Source organism: Bufo bufo, chromosome 4, assembly GCF_905171765.1.
Source record: "Bufo bufo chromosome 4, aBufBuf1.1, whole genome shotgun sequence".
NCBI lineage: Eukaryota > Metazoa > Chordata > Amphibia > Anura > Bufonidae > Bufo > Bufo bufo.
In genome coordinates, this window is record NC_053392.1 from 496,291,950 (window position 1) to 496,313,481 (window position 21,532).

The window sequence follows — 21,532 nt, forward strand, 5'->3', positions numbered from 1 at the left end:
CGCTTTCTAACTATTACCCAGCTAGCTACCTCACTTTCCTCAGCCTCCTCTCTGTCACCCTCTCCCTCATCTACCCCAAAGAGTGCTTGCTCGGTGAGAAGCAAACTTTTTTGCAAATTGTCAATGCCTCTCAGTGTTGCAACTTGCCCATTTAGAGACTCGATTAGCGATTCCAAACGGGTAATTTGCTCACATCTTGAACAAAGAAATTCACCCTGGAACGGCTGTTCCAGGACTGCATACATCATGCAAGATGTGCACTGGACTGCGTTGTCAATTGTGCAACACATACTAAATGGGGATTACATCACAAAAGCAAAAAATACAATACAATGTAGTAATAAGAAACTGGCTAATTGCAGTCCCCCACTGAAGTCCCTGAATCTAAAGTCACTTAATCTTAAGTCACACACTTACACAACCACACTTAATCAACCACGCGTCGCGGTCAAACTCGCGTTATATATCTGCTTATATTAATATAAATGCAGCTCACTGCACCAGCCTGGTTTGCTTCCCCTCTGGAATCAAAAAGGCTGTGCTGTTCTTACTGCTGAGTTTTTAAAGTCTCCTAATTAGACAGCCACACCCTAATTAAACAGCCACACCCTAAATTGCTCACCTGTGCAACCCCTGGAGAAGGAAAAAAAAGTGTTATCACAGCACAAAATACAGTCAAACACAGCCACTTATCAATGTCCACAAATAATTTAGCTCTCAGATACTCCCTCACTTAATCTTAAGTCACACACTTACACAACCACACTTAATCAACCATGCGTCGCGGTCAAACTCGCGTTATATATCTGCTTATATTAATATAAATGCAGCTCACTGCACCAGCCTGGTTTGCTTCCCCTCTGGAATCAAAAAGGCTGTGCTGTTCTTACTGCTGAGTTTTTAAAGTCTCCTAATTAGACAGCCACACCCTAATTAAACAGCCACACCCTAATTGCTCACCTGTGCAACCCCTGGAGAAGGAAAAAAAAGTGTTATCACAGCACAAAATACAGTCAAACACAGCCACTTATCAATGTCCACAAATAATTTAGCTCTCAGATACTCCCTCACTTAATCTTAAGTCACACACTTACACAACCACACTTAATCAACCATGCGTCGCGGTCAAACTCGCTTATATATCTGCTTATATTAATATAAATGCAGCTCACTGCACCAGCCTGGTTTGCTTCCCCTCTGGAATCAAAAAGGCTGTGCTGTTCTTACTGCTGAGTTTTTAAAGTCTCCTAATTAGACAGCCACACCCTAATTAAACAGCCACACCCTAATTGCTCACCTGTGCAACCCCTGGAGAAGGAAAAAAAAGTGTTATCACAGCACAAAATACAGTCAAACACAGCCACTTATCAATGTCCACAAATAATTTAGCTCTCAGATACTCCCTCACTTAATCTTAAGTCACACACTTACACAACCACACTTAATCAACCACGCGTCGCGGTCAAACTCGCGTTATATATCTGCTTATATTAATATAAATGCAGCTCACTGCACCAGCCTGGTTTGCTTCCCCTCTGGAATCAAAAAGGCTGTGCTGTTCTTACTGCTGAGTTTTTAAAGTCTCCTAATTAGACAGCCACACCCTACTTAAACAGCCACACCCTAATTGCTCACCTGTGCAACCCCTGGAGAAGGAAAAAAAAGTGTTATCACAGCACAAAATACAGTCAAACACAGCCACTTATCAATGTCCACAAATAATTTAGCTCTCAGATACTCCCTCACTTAATCTTAAGTCACACACTTACACAACCACACTTAATCAACCATGCGTCGCGGTCAAACTCGCTTATATATCTGCTTATATTAATATAAATGCAGCTCACTGCACCAGCCTGGTTTGCTTCCCCTCTGGAATCAAAAAGGCTGTGCTGTTCTTACTGCTGAGTTTTTAAAGTCTCCTAATTAGACAGCCACACCCTAATTAAACAGCCACACCCTAATTGCTCACCTGTGCAACCCCTGGAGAAGGAAAAAAAAGTGTTATCACAGCACAAAATACAGTCAAACACAGCCACTTATCAATGTCCACAAATAATTTAGCTCTCAGATACTCCCTCACTTAATCTTAAGTCACACACTTACACAACCACACTTAATCAACCACGCGTCGCGGTCAAACTCGCGTTATATATCTGCTTATATTAATATAAATGCAGCTCACTGCACCAGCCTGGTTTGCTTCCCCTCTGGAATCAAAAAGGCTGTGCTGTTCTTACTGCTGAGTTTTTAAAGTCTCCTAATTAGACAGCCACACCCTAATTAAACAGCCACACCCTAATTGCTCACCTGTGCAACCCCTGGAGAAGGAAAAAAAAGTGTTATCACAGCACAAAATACAGTCAAACACAGCCACTTATCAATGTCCACAAATAATTTAGCTCTCAGATACTCCCTCACTTAATCTTAAGTCACACACTTACACAACCACACTTAATCAACCACGCGTCGCGGTCAAACTCGCGTTATATATCTGCTTATATTAATATAAACGCAGCTCACTGCACCAGCCTGGTTTGCTTCCCCTCTGGAATCAAAAAGGCTGTGCTGTTCTTACTGCTGAGTTTTTAAAGTCTCCTAATTAGACAGCCACACCCTAATTAAACAGCCACACCCTAATTGCTCACCTGTGCAACCCCTGGAGAAGGAAAAAAAAGTGTTATCACAGCACAAAATACAGTCAAACACAGCCACTTATCAATGTCCACAAATAATTTAGCTCTCAGATACTCCCTCACTTAATCTTAAGTCACACACTTACACAACCACACTTAATCAACCATGCGTCGCGGTCAAACTCGCGTTATATATCTGCTTATATTAATATAAATGCAGCTCACTGCACCAGCCTGGTTTGCTTCCCCTCTGGAATCAAAAAGGCTGTGCTGTTCTTACTGCTGAGTTTTTAAAGTCTCCTAATTAGACAGCCACACCCTAATTAAACAGCCACACCCTAATTGCTCACCTGTGCAACCCCTGGAGAAGGAAAAAAAAGTGTTATCACAGCACAAAATACAGTCAAACACAGCCACTTATCAATGTCCACAAATAATTTAGCTCTCAGATACTCCCTCACTTAATCTTAAGTCACACACTTACACAACCACACTTAATCAACCATGCGTCGCGGTCAAACTCGCTTATATATCTGCTTATATTAATATAAATGCAGCTCACTGCACCAGCCTGGTTTGCTTCCCCTCTGGAATCAAAAAGGCTGTGCTGTTCTTACTGCTGAGTTTTTAAAGTCTCCTAATTAGACAGCCACACCCTAATTAAACAGCCACACCCTAATTGCTCACCTGTGCAACCCCTGGAGAAGGAAAAAAAAGTGTTATCACAGCACAAAATACAGTCAAACACAGCCACTTATCAATGTCCACAAATAATTTAGCTCTCAGATACTCCCTCACTTAATCTTAAGTCACACACTTACACAACCACACTTAATCAACCACGCGTCGCGGTCAAACTCGCGTTATATATCTGCTTATATTAATATAAATGCAGCTCACTGCACCAGCCTGGTTTGCTTCCCCTCTGGAATCAAAAAGGCTGTGCTGTTCTTACTGCTGAGTTTTTAAAGTCTCCTAATTAGACAGCCACACCCTAATTAAACAGCCACACCCTAATTGCTCACCTGTGCAACCCCTGGAGAAGGAAAAAAAAGTGTTATCACAGCACAAAATACAGTCAAACACAGCCACTTATCAATGTCCACAAATAATTTAGCTCTCAGATACTCCCTCACTTAATCTTAAGTCACACACTTACACAACCACACTTAATCAACCATGCGTCGCGGTCAAACTCGCTTATATATCTGCTTATATTAATATAAATGCAGCTCACTGCACCAGCCTGGTTTGCTTCCCCTCTGGAATCAAAAAGGCTGTGCTGTTCTTACTGCTGAGTTTTTAAAGTCTCCTAATTAGACAGCCACACCCTAATTAAACAGCCACACCCTAATTGCTCACCTGTGCAACCCCTGGAGAAGGAAAAAAAAGTGTTATCACAGCACAAAATACAGTCAAACACAGCCACTTATCAATGTCCACAAATAATTTAGCTCTCAGATACTCCCTCACTTAATCTTAAGTCACACACTTACACAACCACACTTAATCAACCACGCGTCGCGGTCAAACTCGCGTTATATATCTGCTTATATTAATATAAATGCAGCTCACTGCACCAGCCTGGTTTGCTTCCCCTCTGGAATCAAAAAGGCTGTGCTGTTCTTACTGCTGAGTTTTTAAAGTCTCCTAATTAGACAGCCACACCCTAATTAAACAGCCACACCCTAATTGCTCACCTGTGCAACCCCTGGAGAAGGAAAAAAAAGTGTTATCACAGCACAAAATACAGTCAAACACAGCCACTTATCAATGTCCACAAATAATTTAGCTCTCAGATACTCCCTCACTTAATCTTAAGTCACACACTTACACAACCACACTTAATCAACCACGCGTCGCGGTCAAACTCGCGTTATATATCTGCTTATATTAATATAAACGCAGCTCACTGCACCAGCCTGGTTTGCTTCCCCTCTGGAATCAAAAAGGCTGTGCTGTTCTTACTGCTGAGTTTTTAAAGTCTCCTAATTAGACAGCCACACCCTAATTAAACAGCCACACCCTAATTGCTCACCTGTGCAACCCCTGGAGAAGGAAAAAAAAGTGTTATCACAGCACAAAATACAGTCAAACACAGCCACTTATCAATGTCCACAAATAATTTAGCTCTCAGATACTCCCTCACTTAATCTTAAGTCACACACTTACACAACCACACTTAATCAACCACGCGTCGCGGTCAAACTCGCGTTATATATCTGCTTATATTAATATAAATGCAGCTCACTGCACCAGCCTGGTTTGCTTCCCCTCTGGAATCAAAAAGGCTGTGCTGTTCTTACTGCTGAGTTTTTAAAGTCTCCTAATTAGACAGCCACACCCTAATTAAACAGCCACACCCTAATTGCTCACCTGTGCAACCCCTGGAGAAGGAAAAAAAAGTGTTATCACAGCACAAAATACAGTCAAACACAGCCACTTATCAATGTCCACAAATAATTTAGCTCTCAGATACTCCCTCACTTAATCTTAAGTCACACACTTACACAACCACACTTAATCAACCATGCGTCGCGGTCAAACTCGCTTATATATCTGCTTATATTAATATAAATGCAGCTCACTGCACCAGCCTGGTTTGCTTCCCCTCTGGAATCAAAAAGGCTGTGCTGTTCTTACTGCTGAGTTTTTAAAGTCTCCTAATTAGACAGCCACACCCTAATTAAACAGCCACACCCTAATTGCTCACCTGTGCAACCCCTGGAGAAGGAAAAAAAAGTGTTATCACAGCACAAAATACAGTCAAACACAGCCACTTATCAATGTCCACAAATAATTTAGCTCTCAGATACTCCCTCACTTAATCTTAAGTCACACACTTACACAACCACACTTAATCAACCACGCGTCGCGGTCAAACTCGCGTTATATATCTGCTTATATTAATATAAATGCAGCTCACTGCACCAGCCTGGTTTGCTTCCCCTCTGGAATCAAAAAGGCTGTGCTGTTCTTACTGCTGAGTTTTTAAAGTCTCCTAATTAGACAGCCACACCCTAATTAAACAGCCACACCCTAATTGCTCACCTGTGCAACCCCTGGAGAAGGAAAAAAAAGTGTTATCACAGCACAAAATACAGTCAAACACAGCCACTTATCAATGTCCACAAATAATTTAGCTCTCAGATACTCCCTCACTTAATCTTAAGTCACACACTTACACAACCACACTTAATCAACCACGCGTCGCGGTCAAACTCGCGTTATATATCTGCTTATATTAATATAAACGCAGCTCACTGCACCAGCCTGGTTTGCTTCCCCTCTGGAATCAAAAAGGCTGTGCTGTTCTTACTGCTGAGTTTTTAAAGTCTCCTAATTAGACAGCCACACCCTAATTAAACAGCCACACCCTAATTGCTCACCTGTGCAACCCCTGGAGAAGGAAAAAAAAGTGTTATCACAGCACAAAATACAGTCAAACACAGCCACTTATCAATGTCCACAAATAATTTAGCTCTCAGATACTCCCTCACTTAATCTTAAGTCACACACTTACACAACCACACTTAATCAACCACGCGTCGCGGTCAAACTCGCGTTATATATCTGCTTATATTAATATAAATGCAGCTCACTGCACCAGCCTGGTTTGCTTCCCCTCTGGAATCAAAAAGGCTGTGCTGTTCTTACTGCTGAGTTTTTAAAGTCTCCTAATTAGACAGCCACACCCTAATTAAACAGCCACACCCTAATTGCTTACCTGTGCAACCCCTGGAGAAGGAAAAAAAAGTGTTATCACAGCACAAAATACAGTCAAACACAGCCACTTATCAATGTCCACAAATAATTTAGCTCTCAGATACTCCCTCACTTAATCTTAAGTCACACACTTACACAACCACACTTAATCAACCACGCGTCGCGGTCAAACTCGCGTTATATATCTGCTTATATTAATATAAATGCAGCTCACTGCACCAGCCTGGTTTGCTTCCCCTCTGGAATCAAAAAGGCTGTGCTGTTCTTACTGCTGAGTTTTTAAAGTCTCCTAATTAGACAGCCACACCCTAATTAAACAGCCACACCCTAATTGCTCACCTGTGCAACCCCTGGAGAAGGAAAAAAAAGTGTTATCACAGCACAAAATACAGTCAAACACAGCCACTTATCAATGTCCACAAATAATTTAGCTCTCAGATACTCCCTCACTTAATCTTAAGTCACACACTTACACAACCACACTTAATCAACCACGCGTCGCGGTCAAACTCGCGTTATATATCTGCTTATATTAATATAAATGCAGCTCACTGCACCAGCCTGGTTTGCTTCCCCTCTGGAATCAAGTAAGCTATGACTTTCATTTTAAAACAAAACTGGTTAAGTGTCATCTAAGAATTTTCAGGACAGTTGGAGGACTTTGAATTCAGGTTGAGTTTATTCATCCAGTATGGAATTTTCTGACCAGTTAGGTAGAATCGGACCTGCGATAGATAGACGGCCTATCTTGTAGCGTGTATTATATATCTTTTTGTGTGAGTTGTATCCCATATTGTTCTGATCCTTCTGTATTTGATAAAGGATGACTTTCGGCTCTGCTGAATCTGGGAGGCTGTGTGGTGATAGGAACATCTATTGTTTCATCCAATTCAATTATGCTAATACCAGATGTTGGGTCAACTGGGCCCTTGTGGTATTGATTAATAAGATAAGCACCAATCTTCACACAAGCAAATCACTCAATCCCAAGGAAATGTATGGAGGTCTAGAGATAAAGTCTCTACTCACAGCATGAGGTGGACAGGCTGTAGGACTACATAGGAATATGAGTAAATATACGTATTAGGTCTCATGTACACGGTCGTAAGTGTTTTATTGTCTGTAAATGGCGGATCCGCAAAAGACAGATCCCAGCCGAGTGCATGCCACCATTTATTTTTTTTACTTCTGTAGAAATGTCCAATCCTTGTCCACAAAACGGACAAGAATAGGACATGTTCTACCATTCTACAGTTATCGGAGTGACTGTAAACACATTTGTGTGATCCTCTGAGGTGGAAGCAGGTAGACACTGACCCTGTTTTATGCTTAAAGGGGTTATACCATGACTAATGTAAAAAATCTAAATCACACATCATATAGTACATGACAACATCTTTCTAACAAAGCTAGAACCAGCCCTGTACCTCACATGGATACAGAAATCTCCCCATTCAATGCTCTGCTAGATTTATATCAAGCTGGCAGCTCAAAGGGAGTGTCCTTTCTGCTGCAGCTAAGGGGGCATGTGCATGCTCTTCCTATCACAGCTCAGTAGCCAGTTGAAGGATGAAACTGAGCATGTGTGGCCATCTCAGTGAGCAGGTCAAAGAAATAAGAAAAAAAACAAACAGCAGGTGGCACTACACAGATACATTTTATTGAATAACTCTGTGGCTGTGCAAAATTTTTAATTACATATAAATACAAAAGTATTCAGACCCTGGGGCTGGTTTGAAAACTGTAGAATATTTTCTGTGAGACAACCCCTTTAAATGCTGTGGGGGGGAAAAAATGTTTCCCTCTGTAACAGCTCTTTTTTATATAAACGTAACTTTCTTTTGTAAAATGAAACGTAGGTCAGCATCCTTACACAGTACAAGTATGGATTTGCAGATGATTGCCACAATATCCTTACAGATATGGCTGAAATGTGTACTAATGGTAAATTTGTCACATGTAGAGGCACTTTTATCTTTAGATGATCTTCCTGTTGTGTACACGGGTTCTTCAAGCAGCAGCCCTTTCTTTGGCCCCACTTAAATGATTGACATTATACCCGCGGTTGCTCAATCTGATCATGATGTATTCACATTTCTTTTCAAATGCAGACTCTTCACAGGAAACTCTTCTTGCCCTTACAAATTCAAACATGTGTGGGTTTTTGTGGGTCTACAAAAGCCTCTAATATGACCACCTCACTAGACAGGCCCTTATCAATTGGGCATTTAAAAGATGACTAGCAATCGGAAGTTGGTGTGTATGTCTACAGAATTGGGATGTAATATGTATAATAATCCCCTCAGGCCTTATTAAAGGCATAAATGTATAATAGGATAATGAGTGCTACACCTGGCCAGTCGAATACGCTGAGAGGCTGATGAAAAGGTCCTGGTTCTCCTTGGAATGATTGGGTGCAGTCGGAGAAAGCCTGCATGTCAGTCCACTTGGTATATCTGATGTGGCTGTAGAGCAAAAGCACCTGGGTGAGCACAACTGGCTGATGTAAATGTGGCATGGGGATGGGGAAAGGTGGATTGTGCAGAATGACAGATTTTACTGTCATTACTGGTGAACTTCCCGGGGTGGAGATGAAGCCCCAGGAAGGAAGATTGAGCTTCTGGGAGGAATATGAAGCCCGCTGTGGGGTAACTAAGCCCACCACCGAGGGCCAGGCAGAAAGTTAAGTATCTCGGTCAATGGTCTTCAAATTAATTGACATGATAAGCTTACTAAATGTTTGCAAGATCCATTTAAATACAATTTTAAACCTCTGGCCCAGGATGTATGACCCCTTCTGGGATGCATCAGCAGTCTACCGCCTGCTTTTTCCTTCCGCAAACTCTAGGAGCCAAGATCCAGGCATTGGTAAAACCTCCGTTTGGTACCCGAGGCTGCAAAACTCTGCCCTAGACACAGCGTCTGCTGATGCTCCATAAGGGTGCAATTTCAGATTTCCTCCTCCGATGGCAAATTAGAACCTTACCTCTTTGAGCTTGCTTTAAAAATCAACATGTGCCCTGCTATGAGGAGACGGTTCCCAACCACCGTCCCCCTCCATTGTCCAATCCCCACCCGTTGGGGGTCACTGGGGGGAAAAACACCACTGGTTCACGGAGACAAGGAACTCCGGTGTGGGCTCAGCGACTGCTAGGGTCCCATTACATTTCCAGGAGAAGATTGCAGGGTTTGTGCAGAAGGAATATATTAATGAACTATCCTCAGGACAGGTCATCAATATCTGATGGGCGGGGGGTCTGACAACCCAGCTGATCAGCGGTTTGAAGAGGTGACGCTCCATGCGAGAGCTGCTTCCTCTTCATTGCACTCAGCGGCGACTCCTTTGCAGTGGTGGCATTCAAGTGAATAGAGCGAGTACTTGTGATTACACTTCACTTCCGAGACCACGGGCAGTGGATCACTGTCTCCTCTTCAAACAGCTGATCGGTCGGGGTGCCTGGTGTCGGACCCCCACCGCTCAGATATTGAAGACCTATTCTGTGAATAGCTCATCAATGTATAGCACCTACACAAACCCTTTAAGCCCCATGGAGGAAGATGAAGCAGTCCTCTCGGCATGACTGACCTCTATTGAGTTTGAGCTAGCATCCTTTCACACCCCCGGTACCTGAGGTCCACACAACAAGAGAATGGGAGGTCGGTACCCGGGGCCATGGAACTGTGGTCAGGACACAATGAGCGGCCATGTCCGTTCAACTACCAGGGTTGAAGATTATGCACTTAGCTGGAAAATTAAGCCACAGGCTCACAGTGTCAGGCAGCTTGAGGACCACAGCCACCCTCACTGCTTCAGTCACCGCTCCTATCCTCTCCTCTCTCCTCACCTACTGCCTTTTCTATGAGCCGGGGCGCTGAACATCAGCTTTATCATGACACGAGTTCCTTTTTGATAAATATGTCATCTCTGAAAAGCTTGTCATCTCTGCTCCATCCTCTTGCTGCACAGGTTTAAAAACGCACCACTGGATATCTGGCTTTGTCGCTATGCAATATTTAATGAACGCTCACTCCGAAGCAATACCACCCAAACCAAATATTATGAAAGAAGTGCAGAAAACTTAATTTGGGTGTAAAATAGAGAGAATTTATTTAACATCAAATGACTGTATTTTTATTCAGTGCCTCAAATTTATTCTCAGGCCAATCGCTATGAATAGGGCACTGAACATGGCACAACCCCGACTCACGAAGAGTCACCCCCCCGCACTCAGGAGAGGAAAACCCCCTGTGGGGGAAACCTCTAGGGAACCATGGCTGGAGGGTTGCCCTTCCCTTGGGCTTAGAAGGTTAATGCCAAAATGGTACAAGATATTTTATCAGAAGGAGTACATTTTCAATGAGACATGATAGAAATTCATTAAAGATATGACAGAAAGGACATCAAATAGTCATACATGTTAAAGAGTTAAAGAAACAGATACAAGAAATCAGAGTTATTTCTTTCCTTTCACATTTTCTCCTCTTTTGATCATTTCATTATCACTCATATATGCATTGCTCATTGATTTGTTAGCTAACTATCTGTCCTAGCTGTCTAAAAAAGGCCCCTTAAACTGCATGTACTGCATGAAGTATTTAGGTAAGCTGTATACATCATAAGATGTTAGATATCCTTTCCTGACCACCTCATAGAAGCCATTTCATCTGAACATTCCGCTTCTTTATGGGGTTATTGACAGCACTCACTTCATTATCTACCTAAAAGGATGACGACAGCCAGCCAGAGGTGCATCCCAACACAAGGACCACCCTGGAGTAATCCCCAGTGAAATCACGCTTTTAGGGCATTGACTCTTCTTGTAAAAATGGTGCTCAAACTGCTAGGGTGCATCTGTGGGACCGTCTTTCAGAGATGATGTCCTCCACCCAACTCTCAAAACGCTGAGGGGTCTTCAGGAGAGGTGGGCAGTCAAGCTGGGCTATCAGACGGTAAACTCTGTAGCTGTGATGTCATCCTTCCTACAAAATGGACATGTCCACGCCCTTAACTAGGAATATAACATATTAATCATTTCCAGGTAATTATTGAAAGTTATATCAATAGATGAGAAGCAGGAAAGTGGAAAGAAACCAGACATGAGCCAAAACCCTGATAATGATTGATACAAGAAATCAGAGTTGTTTCTTTCCTTTCACATTTCCTTCTCTTTTGATCATTACATTATCACTCATATAGGCATTTCTCATTGATTTGTTAGCTAACTATCTGTCCTAGCTGTCTAAAAAAGGCCCCTTAAACTGCATGTACTGCATGAAGTATTTAGGTAAGCTGTATACATCATGGGCTCTTAGATATCCCTTCCTGACCACCTCATAGAAGCCATTTCATCTGAACATTCAGCTTCTTTATGGGGTTATTGACTGCACTCACTTCATTATCTACCTAAAAGGATGACGACAGCCAGCCAGAGGTGCATCCCAACACAAGGACCACCCTGGTGTAATCCCGGTGAAATCACGCTTTTAGGGCATTGACTCTTCTTGTAAGAGTGGTGCTCAAACTGCTAGGGTGCATCTGTGGGACCCTCTTTCAGAGATGATGTCCTCCACCCAACTCTCAAAACGCTGAGGGGTCTTCAGGAGAGGTGGGCAGTCGAGCTGGGCTATCAGACGGTCAACTCTGTAGCTGTGATGTCATCCTTCCTACAAAATGGACATGTCCACGCCCTTAACTAGGAATATAACATATTAATCATTTCCAGGTAATTATTGAATGTTATATCAATAGAAGAGAAGCAGGAAAGTGGAAAGAAACCAGACATTAGCCAAAACCCCGATAATGATTGATACAAGAAATCATAGTTATTTCTTTCCTTTCACATTTTCTCCTCTTTTGATCATTACATTATTACTCATATATGCATTTCTCATTGATTTGTTAGCAAACTATCTGTCCTAGCTGTCTAAAAAAGGCCCCTTAAACTGCATGTACTGCATGAAGTATTTAGGTAAGCTGTATACATCATGGGCTCTTAGATATCCCTTCCTGACCACCTCATAGAAGCCATGTCATCTGAACATTCAGCTTCTTTATGGGGTTATTGACTGCACTCACTTCATTATCTACCTAAAAGGATGACGACAGCCAGCTAGAGGTGCATCCCAACACAAGGACCACCCTGGAGTAATCCCCGGTGAAATCACGCTTTTAGGGCATTGACTCTTCTTGTAAGAGTGGTGCTCAAACTGCTAGGGTGCATCTGTGGGACCCTCTTTCAGAGATGATGTCCTCCACCCAACTCTCAAAAAGCTGAGGGGTCTTCAGGAGAGGTGGGCAGTCGAGCTGGGCTATCAGACGGTCAACTCTGTAGCTGTGATGTCATCCTTCCTACAAATGGACATGTCACGCCCTTAACTAGGAATATAACATATTAATCATTTCCAGGTAATTATTGAATGTTATATCAATAGAAGAGAAGCAGGAAAGTGGAAAGAAACCAGACATGAGCCAAAACCCTGATAATGATTGATGCAAGAAATCAGAGTTATTTCTTTCCTTTCACATTTTCTCCTCTTTTGATCATTACATTATTACTCATATATGCATTTCTCATTGATTTGTTAGCAAACTATCTGTCCTAGCTGTCTAAAAAAGGCCCCTTAAACTGCATGTACTGCATGAAGTATTTAGGTAAGCTGTATACATCATGGGATGTTAGATATCCCTTCCTGACCACCTCATAGAAGCCATTTCATCTGAACATTCAGCTTCTTTATGAGGTTATTGACAGCACTCACTTCATTATCTACCTAAAAGGATGACGACAGCCAGCCAGAGGTGCATCCCAACACAAGGACCACCCTGGAGTAATCCCCGGTGAAATCACGCTTTTAGGGCATTGACTCTTCTTGTAAGAGTGGTGCTCAAACTGCTAGGGTGCATCTGTGGGACCCTCTTTCAGAGATGATGTCCTCCACCCAACTCTCAAAACGCTGAGGGGTCTTCAGGAGAGGTGGGCAGTCGAGCTGGGCTATCAGACGGTCAACTCTGTAGCTGTGATGTCATCCTTCCTACAAAATGGACATGTCCACGCCCTTAACTAGGAATATAACATATTAATCATTTCCAGGTAATTATTGAATGTTATATCAATAGAAGAGAAGCAGGAAAGTGGAAAGAAACCAGACATGAGCCAAAAACCTGATAATGATTAATACAAGAAATCATAGTTATTTCTTTCCTTTCACATTTTCTCCTCTTTTGATCATTACATTATTACTCATATATGCATTTCTCATTGATTTGTTAGCTAACTATCTGTCCTAGCTGTCTAAAAAAGGCCCCTTAAACTGCATGTACTGCATGAAGTATTTAGGTAAGCTGTATACATCATGGGCTCATAGATATCCCTTCCTGACCACCTCATAGAAGCCATTTCATCTGAACATTCAGCTTCTTTATGGGGTTATTGACTGCACTCACTTCATTATCTACCTAAAAGGATGACGACAGCCAGCCAGAGGTGCATCCCAACACAAGGACCACCCTGGAGTAATCCCCGGTGAAATCACGCTTTTAGGGCATTGACTCTTCTTGTAAGAGTGGTGCTCAAACTGCTAGGGTGCATCTGTGGGACCCTCTTTCAGAGATGATGTCCTCCACCCAACTCTCAAAACGCTGAGGGGTCTTCAGGAGAGGTGGGCAGTCGAGCTGGGCTATCAGACGGTCAACTCTGTAGCTGTGATGTCATCCTTCCTACAATTGGACATGTCCACGCCCTTAACTAGGAATATAACACATTAATCATTTCCAGGTAATTATTGAATGTTATATCAATAGAAGAGAAGCAGGAAAGTGGAAAGAAACCAGACATTAGCCAAAACCCTGATAATGATTGATACAAGAAATCATAGTTATTTCTTTCCTTTCACATTTTCTCCTCTTTTGATCATTACATTATTACTCATATATGCATTTCTCATTGATTTGTTAGCAAACTATCTGTCCTAGCTGTCTAAAAAAGGCCCCTTAAACTGCATGTACTGCATGAAGTATTTAGGTAAGCTGTATACATCATGGGCTCTTAGATATCCCTTCCTGACCACCTCATAAAAGCCATGTCATCTGAACATTCAGCTTCTTTATGGGGTTATTGACTGCACTCACTTCATTATCTACCTAAAAGGATGACGACAGCCAGCTAGAGGTGCATCCCAACACAAGGACCACCCTGGAGTAATCCCCGGTGAAATCACGCTTTTAGGGCATTGACTCTTCTTGTAAGAGTGGTGCTCAAACTGCTAGGGTGCATCTGTGGGACCCTCTTTCAGAGATGATGTCCTCCACCCAACTCTCAAAACGCTGAGGGGTCTTCAGGAGAGGTGGGCAGTCGAGCTGGGCTATCAGACGGTCAACTCTGTAGCTGTGATGTCATCCTTCCTACAAAATGGACATGTCCACGCCCTTAACTAGGAATATAACATATTAATCATTTCCAAGTAATTATTGAATGTTATATCAATAGAAGAGAAGCAGGAAAGTGGAAAGAAACCAGACATGAGCCAAAACCCTGATAATGATTGATGCAAGAAATCAGAGTTATTTCTTTCCTTTCACATTTTCTCCTCTTTTGATCATTACATTATTACTCATATATGCATTTCTCATTGATTTGTTAGCAAACTATCTGTCCTAGCTGTCTAAAAAAGGCCCCTTAAACTGCATGTACTGCATGAAGTATTTAGGTAAGCTGTATACATCATGGGCTCTTAGATATCCCTTCCTGACCACCTCATAAAAGCCATGTCATCTGAACATTCAGCTTCTTTATGGGGTTATTGACTGCACTCACTTCATTATCTACCTAAAAGGATGACGACAGCCAGCCAGAGGTGCATCCCAACACAAGGACCACCCTGGAGTAATCCCCGGTGAAATCACGCTTTTAGGGCATTGACTCTTCTTGTAAGAGTGGTGCTCAAACTGCTAGGGTGCATCTGTGGGACCCTCTTTCAGAGATGATGTCCTCCACCCAACTCTCAAAACGCTGAGGGGTCTTCAGGAGAGGTGGGCAGTCGAGCTGGGCTATCAGACGGTCAACTCTGTAGCTGTGATGTCATCCTTCCTACAAAATGGACATGTCACGCCCTTAACTAGGAATATAACATATTAATCATTTCCAGGTAATTATTGAATGTTATATCAATAGAAGAGAAGCAGGAAAGTGGAAAGAAACCAGACATGAGCCAAAACCCTGATAATGATTGATGCAAGAAATCAGAGTTATTTCTATCCTTTCACATTTTCTCCTCTTTTGATCATTACATTATTACTCATATATGCATTTCTCATTGATTTGTTAGCTAACTATCTGTCCTAGCTGTCTAAAAAAGGCCCCTTAAACTGCATGTACTGCATGAAGTATTTAGGTAAGCTGTATACATCATGGGATGTTAGATATCCCTTCCTGACCACCTCATAGAAGCCATTTAATCTGAACATTCCGCTTCTTTATGAGGTTATTGACAGCACTCACTTCATTATCTACCTAAAAGGATGACGACAGTCAGCCAGAGGTGCATCCCAACACAAGGACCACCCTGGAGTAATCCCCGGTGAAATCACGCTTTTAGGGCATTGACTCTTCTTGTAAGAGTGGTGCTCAAACTGCTAGGGTGCATCTGTGGGACCCTCTTTCAGAGATGATGTCCTCCACCCAACTCTCAAAACGCTGAGGGGTCTTCAGGAGAGGTGGGCAGTCGAGCTGGGCTATCAGACGGTCAACTCTGTAGCTGTGATGTCATCCTTCCTACAAAATGGACATGTCCACGCCCCTAACTAGGAATATAACATATTAATCATTTCCAGGTAATTATTGAATGTTATATCAATAGAAGAGAAGCAGGAAAGTGGAAAGAAACCAGACATGAGCCAAAACCCTGATAATGATTGATACAAGAAATCATAGTTATTTCTTTCCTTTCACATTTTCTCCTCTTTTGATCATTACATTATTACTCATATATGCATTTCTCATTGATTTGTTAGCTAACTATCTGTCCTAGCTGTCTAAAAAAGGCCCCTTAAACTGCATGTACTGCATGAAGTATTTAGGTAAGCTGTATACATCATGGGCTCTTAGAAATCCTTTCCTGACCACCTCATAGAAGCCATTTCATCTGAACATTTAGCTTCTTTATGGGGTTATTGACTGCACTCACTTCATTGTCTACCTAAAAGGATGACGACAGCCAGCCAGAGGTGCATCCCAACACAAGGACCACCCTGGAGTAATCCCCGGTGAAATCACGCTTTTAGGGCATTGACTCTTCTTGTAAGAGTGGTGCTCAAACTGCTAGGGTGCATCTGTGGGACCCTCTTTCAGAGATGATGTCCTCCACCCAACTCTCAAAACGCTGAGGGGTCTTCAGGAGAGGTGGGCAGTCGAGCTGGGCTATCAGACGGTCAACTCTGTAGCTGTGATGTCATCCTTCCTACAATTGGACATGTCCACGCCCTTAACTAGGAATATAACATATTAATCATTTCCAGGTAATTATTGAATGTTATATCAATAGAAGAGAAGCAGGAAAGTGGAAAGAAACCAGACATTAGCCAAAACCCTGATAATGATTGATACAAGAAATCATAGTTATTTCTTTCCTTTCACATTTTCTCCTCTTTTGATCATTACATTATTACTCATATATGCATTTCTCATTGATTTGTTAGCAAACTATCTGTCCTAGCTGTCTAAAAAAGGCCCCTTAAACTGCATGTACTGCATGAAGTATTTAGGTAAGCTGTATACATCATGGGCTCTTAGATATCCCTTCCTGACCACCTCATAAAAGCCATGTCATCTGAACATTCAGCTTCTTTATGGGGTTATTGACTGCACTCACTTCATTATCTACCTAAAAGGATGACGACAGCCAGCTAGAGGTGCATCCCAACACAAGGACCACCCTGGAGTAATCCCCGGTGAAATCACGCTTTTAGGGCATTGACTCTTCTTGTAAGAGTGGTGCTCAAACTGCTAGGGTGCATCTGTGGGACCCTCTTTCAGAGATGATGTCCTCCACCCAACTCTCAAAACGCTGAGGGGTCTTCAGGAGAGGTGGGCAGTCGAGCTGGGCTATCAGACGGTCAACTCTGTAGCTGTGATGTCATCCTTCCTACAAAATGGACATGTTCACGCCCTTAACTAGGAATATAACATATTAATCATTTCCAGGTAATTATTGAATGTTATATCAATAGAAGAGAAGCAGGAAAGTGGAAAGAAACCAGACATGAGCCAAAACCCTGATAATGATTGATGCAAGAAATCAGAGTTATTTCTTTCCTTTCACATTTTCTCCTCTTTTGATCATTACATTATTACTCATATATGCATTTCTCATTGATTTGTTAGCAAACTATCTGTCCTAGCTGTCTAAAAAAGGCCCCTTAAACTGCATGTACTGCATGAAGTATTTAGGTAAGCTGTATACATCATGGGATGTTAGATATCCCTTCCTGACCACCTCATAGAAGCCATTTCATCTGAACATTCCGCTTCTTTATGAGGTTATTGACAGCACTCACTTCATTATCTACCTAAAAGGATGACGACAGCCAGCCAGAGGTGCATCCCAACACAAGGACCACCCTGGAGTAATCCCCGGTGAAATCACGCTTTTAGGGCATTGACTCTTCTTGTAAGAGTGGTGCTCAAACTGCTAGGGTGCATCTGTGGGACCCTCTTTCAGAGATGATGTCCTCCACCCAACTCTCAAAACGCTGAGGGGTCTTCAGGAGAGGTGGGCAGTCGAGCTGGGCTATCAGACGGTCAACTCTGTAACTGTGATGTCATCCTTCCTACAAAATGGACATGTCCACGCCCCTAACTAGGAATATAACATATTAATCATTTCCAGGTAATTATTGAATGTTATATCAATAGAAGAGAAGCAGGAAAGTGGAAAGAAACCAGACATGAGCCAAAAACCCTGATAATGATTAATACAAGAAATCATAGTTATTTCTTTCCTTTCACATTTTCTCCTCTTTTGATCATTACATTATTACTCATATATGCATTTCTCATTGATTTGTTAGCTAACTATCTGTCCTAGCTGTCTAAAAAAGGCCCCTTAAACTGCATGTACTGCATGAAGTATTTAGGTAAGCTGTATACATCATGGGCTCATAGATATCCCTTCCTGACCACCTCATAGAAGCCATTTCATCTGAACATTCAGCTTCTTTATGGGGTTATTGACTGCACTCACTTCATTATCTACCTAAAAGGATGACGACAGCCAGCCAGAGGTGCATCCCAACACAAGGACCACCCTGGAGTAATCCCCGGTGAAATCACGCTTTTAGGGCATTGACTCTTCTTGTAAGAGTGGTGCTCAAACTGCTAGGGTGCATCTGTGGGACCCTCTTTCAGAGATGATGTCCTCCACCCAACTCTCAAAACGCTGAGGGGTCTTCAGGAGAGGTGGGCAGTCGAGCTGGGCTATCAGACGGTCAACTCTGTAGCTGTGATGTCATCCTTCCTACAATTGGACATGTCCACGCCCTTAACTAGGAATATAACATATTAATCATTTCAGGTAATTATTGAATGTTATATCAATAGAAGAGAAGCAGGAAAGTGGAAAGAAACCAGACATTAGCCAAAACCCTGATAATGATTGATACAAGAAATCATAGTTATTTCTTTCCTTTCACATTTTCTCCTCTTTTGATCATTACATTATTACTCATATATGCATTTCTCATTGATTTGTTAGCAAACTATCTGTCCTAGCTGTCTAAAAAAGGCCCCTTAAACTGCATGTACTGCATGAAGTATTTAGGTAAGCTGTATACATCATGGGCTCATAGATATCCCTTCCTGACCACCTCATAGAAGCCATTTCATCTGAACATTCAGCTTCTTTATGGGGTTATTGACTGCACTCACTTCATTATCTACCTAAAAGGATGACGACAGCCAGCCAGAGGTGCATCCCAACACAAGGACCACCCTGGAGTAATCCCCGGTGAAATCACGCTTTTAGGGCATTGACTCTTCTTGTAAGAGTGGTGCTCAAACTGCTAGGGTGCATCTGTGGGACCCTCTTTCAGAGATGATGTCCTCCACCCAACTCTCAAAACGCTGAGGGGTCTTCAGGAGAGGTGGGCAGTCGAGCTGGGCTATCAGACGGTCAACTCTGTAGCTGTGATGTCATCCTTCCTACAAAATGGACATGTTCACGCCCTTAACTAGGAATATAACATATTAATCATTTCCAGGTAATTATTGAATGTTATATCAATAGAAGAGAAGCAGGAAAGTGGAAAGAAACCAGACATGAGCCAAAACCCTGATAATGATTGATGCAAGAAATCAGAGTTATTTCTTTCCTTTCACATTTTCTCCTCTTTTGATCATTACATTATTACTCATATATGCATTTCTCATTGATTTGTTAGCAAACTATCTGTCCTAGCTGTCTAAAAAAGGCCCCTTAAACTGCATGTACTGCATGAAGTATTTAGGTAAGCTGTATACATCATGGGCTCTTAGATATCCCTTCCTGACCACCTCATAAAAGCCATGTCATCTGAACATTCAGCTTCTTTATGGGGTTATTGACTGCACTCACTTCATTATCTACCTAAAAGGATGACGACAGCCAGCCAGAGGTGCATCCCAACACAAGGACCACCCTGGAGTAATCCCCGGTGAAATCACGCTTTTAGGGCATTGACTCTTCTTGTAAGAGTGGTGCTCAAACTGCTAGGGTGCATCTGTGGGACCCTCTTTCAGAGATGATGTCCTCCACCCAACTCTCAAAACGCTGAGGGGTCTTCAGGAGAGGTGGGCAGTCGAGCTGGGCTATCAGACAGTCAACTCTGTAGCTGTGATGTCATCCTTCCTACAAAATGGACATGTTCACGCCCTTAACTAGGAATATAACATATTAATCATTTCCAGGTAATTATTGAATGTTATATCAATAGAAGAGAAGCAGGAAAGTGGAAAGAAACCAGACATGAGCCAAAACCCTGATAATGATTGATACAAGAAATCAGAGTTATTTCTATCCTTTCACATTTTCTCCTCTTTTGATCATTACATTATTACTCATATATGCATTTCTCATTGATTTGTTAGCTAACTATCTGTCCTAGCTGTCTAAAAAAGGCCCCTTAAACTGCATGTACTGCATGAAGTATTTAGGTAAGCTGTATACATCATGGGATGTTAGATATCCCTTCCTGACCACCTCATAGAAGCCATTTAATCTGAACATTCCGCTTCTTTATGAGGTTATTGACAGCACTCACTTCATTATCTACCTAAAAGGATGACGACAGTCAGCCAGAGGTGCATCCCAACACAAGGACCACCCTGGAGTAATCCCCGGTGAAATCACGCTTTTAGGGCATTGACTCTTCTTGTAAGAGTGGTGCTCAAACTGCTAGGGTGCATCTGTGGGACCCTCTTTCAGAGATGATGTCCTCCACCCAACTCTCAAAACGCTGAGGGGTCTTCAGGAGAGGTGGGCAGTCGAGCTGGGCTATCAGACGGTCAACTCTGTAGCTGTGATGTCATCCTTCCTACAAAATGGACATGTCCACGCCCTTAACTAGGAATATAACATATTAATCATTTCCAGGTAATTATTGAATGTTATATCAATAGAAGAGAAGCAGGAAAGTGGAAAGAAACCAGACATTAGCCAAAACCCTGATAATGATTGATACAAGAAATCATAGTTATTTCTTTCCTTTCACATTTTCTCCTCTTTTGATCATTACATTATTACTCATATATGCATTTCTCATTGATTTGTTAGCAAACTATCTGTCCTAGCTGTCTAAAAAAGGCCCCTTAAACTGCATGTACTGCATGAAGTATTTAGGTAAGCTGTATACATCATGGGCTCTTAGATATCCCTTCCTGACCACCTCATAAAAGCCATGTCATCTGAACATTCAGCTTCTTTATGGGGTTATTGACTGCACTCACTTCATTATCTACCTAAAAGGATGACGACAGCCAGCCAGAGGTGCATCCCAACACAAGGACCACCCTGGAGTAATCCCCGGTGAAATCACGCTTTTAGGGCATTGACTCTTCTTGTAAGAGTGGTGCTCAAACTGCTAGGGTGCATCTGTGGGACCCTCTTTCAGAGATGATGTCCTCCACCCAACTCTCAAAACA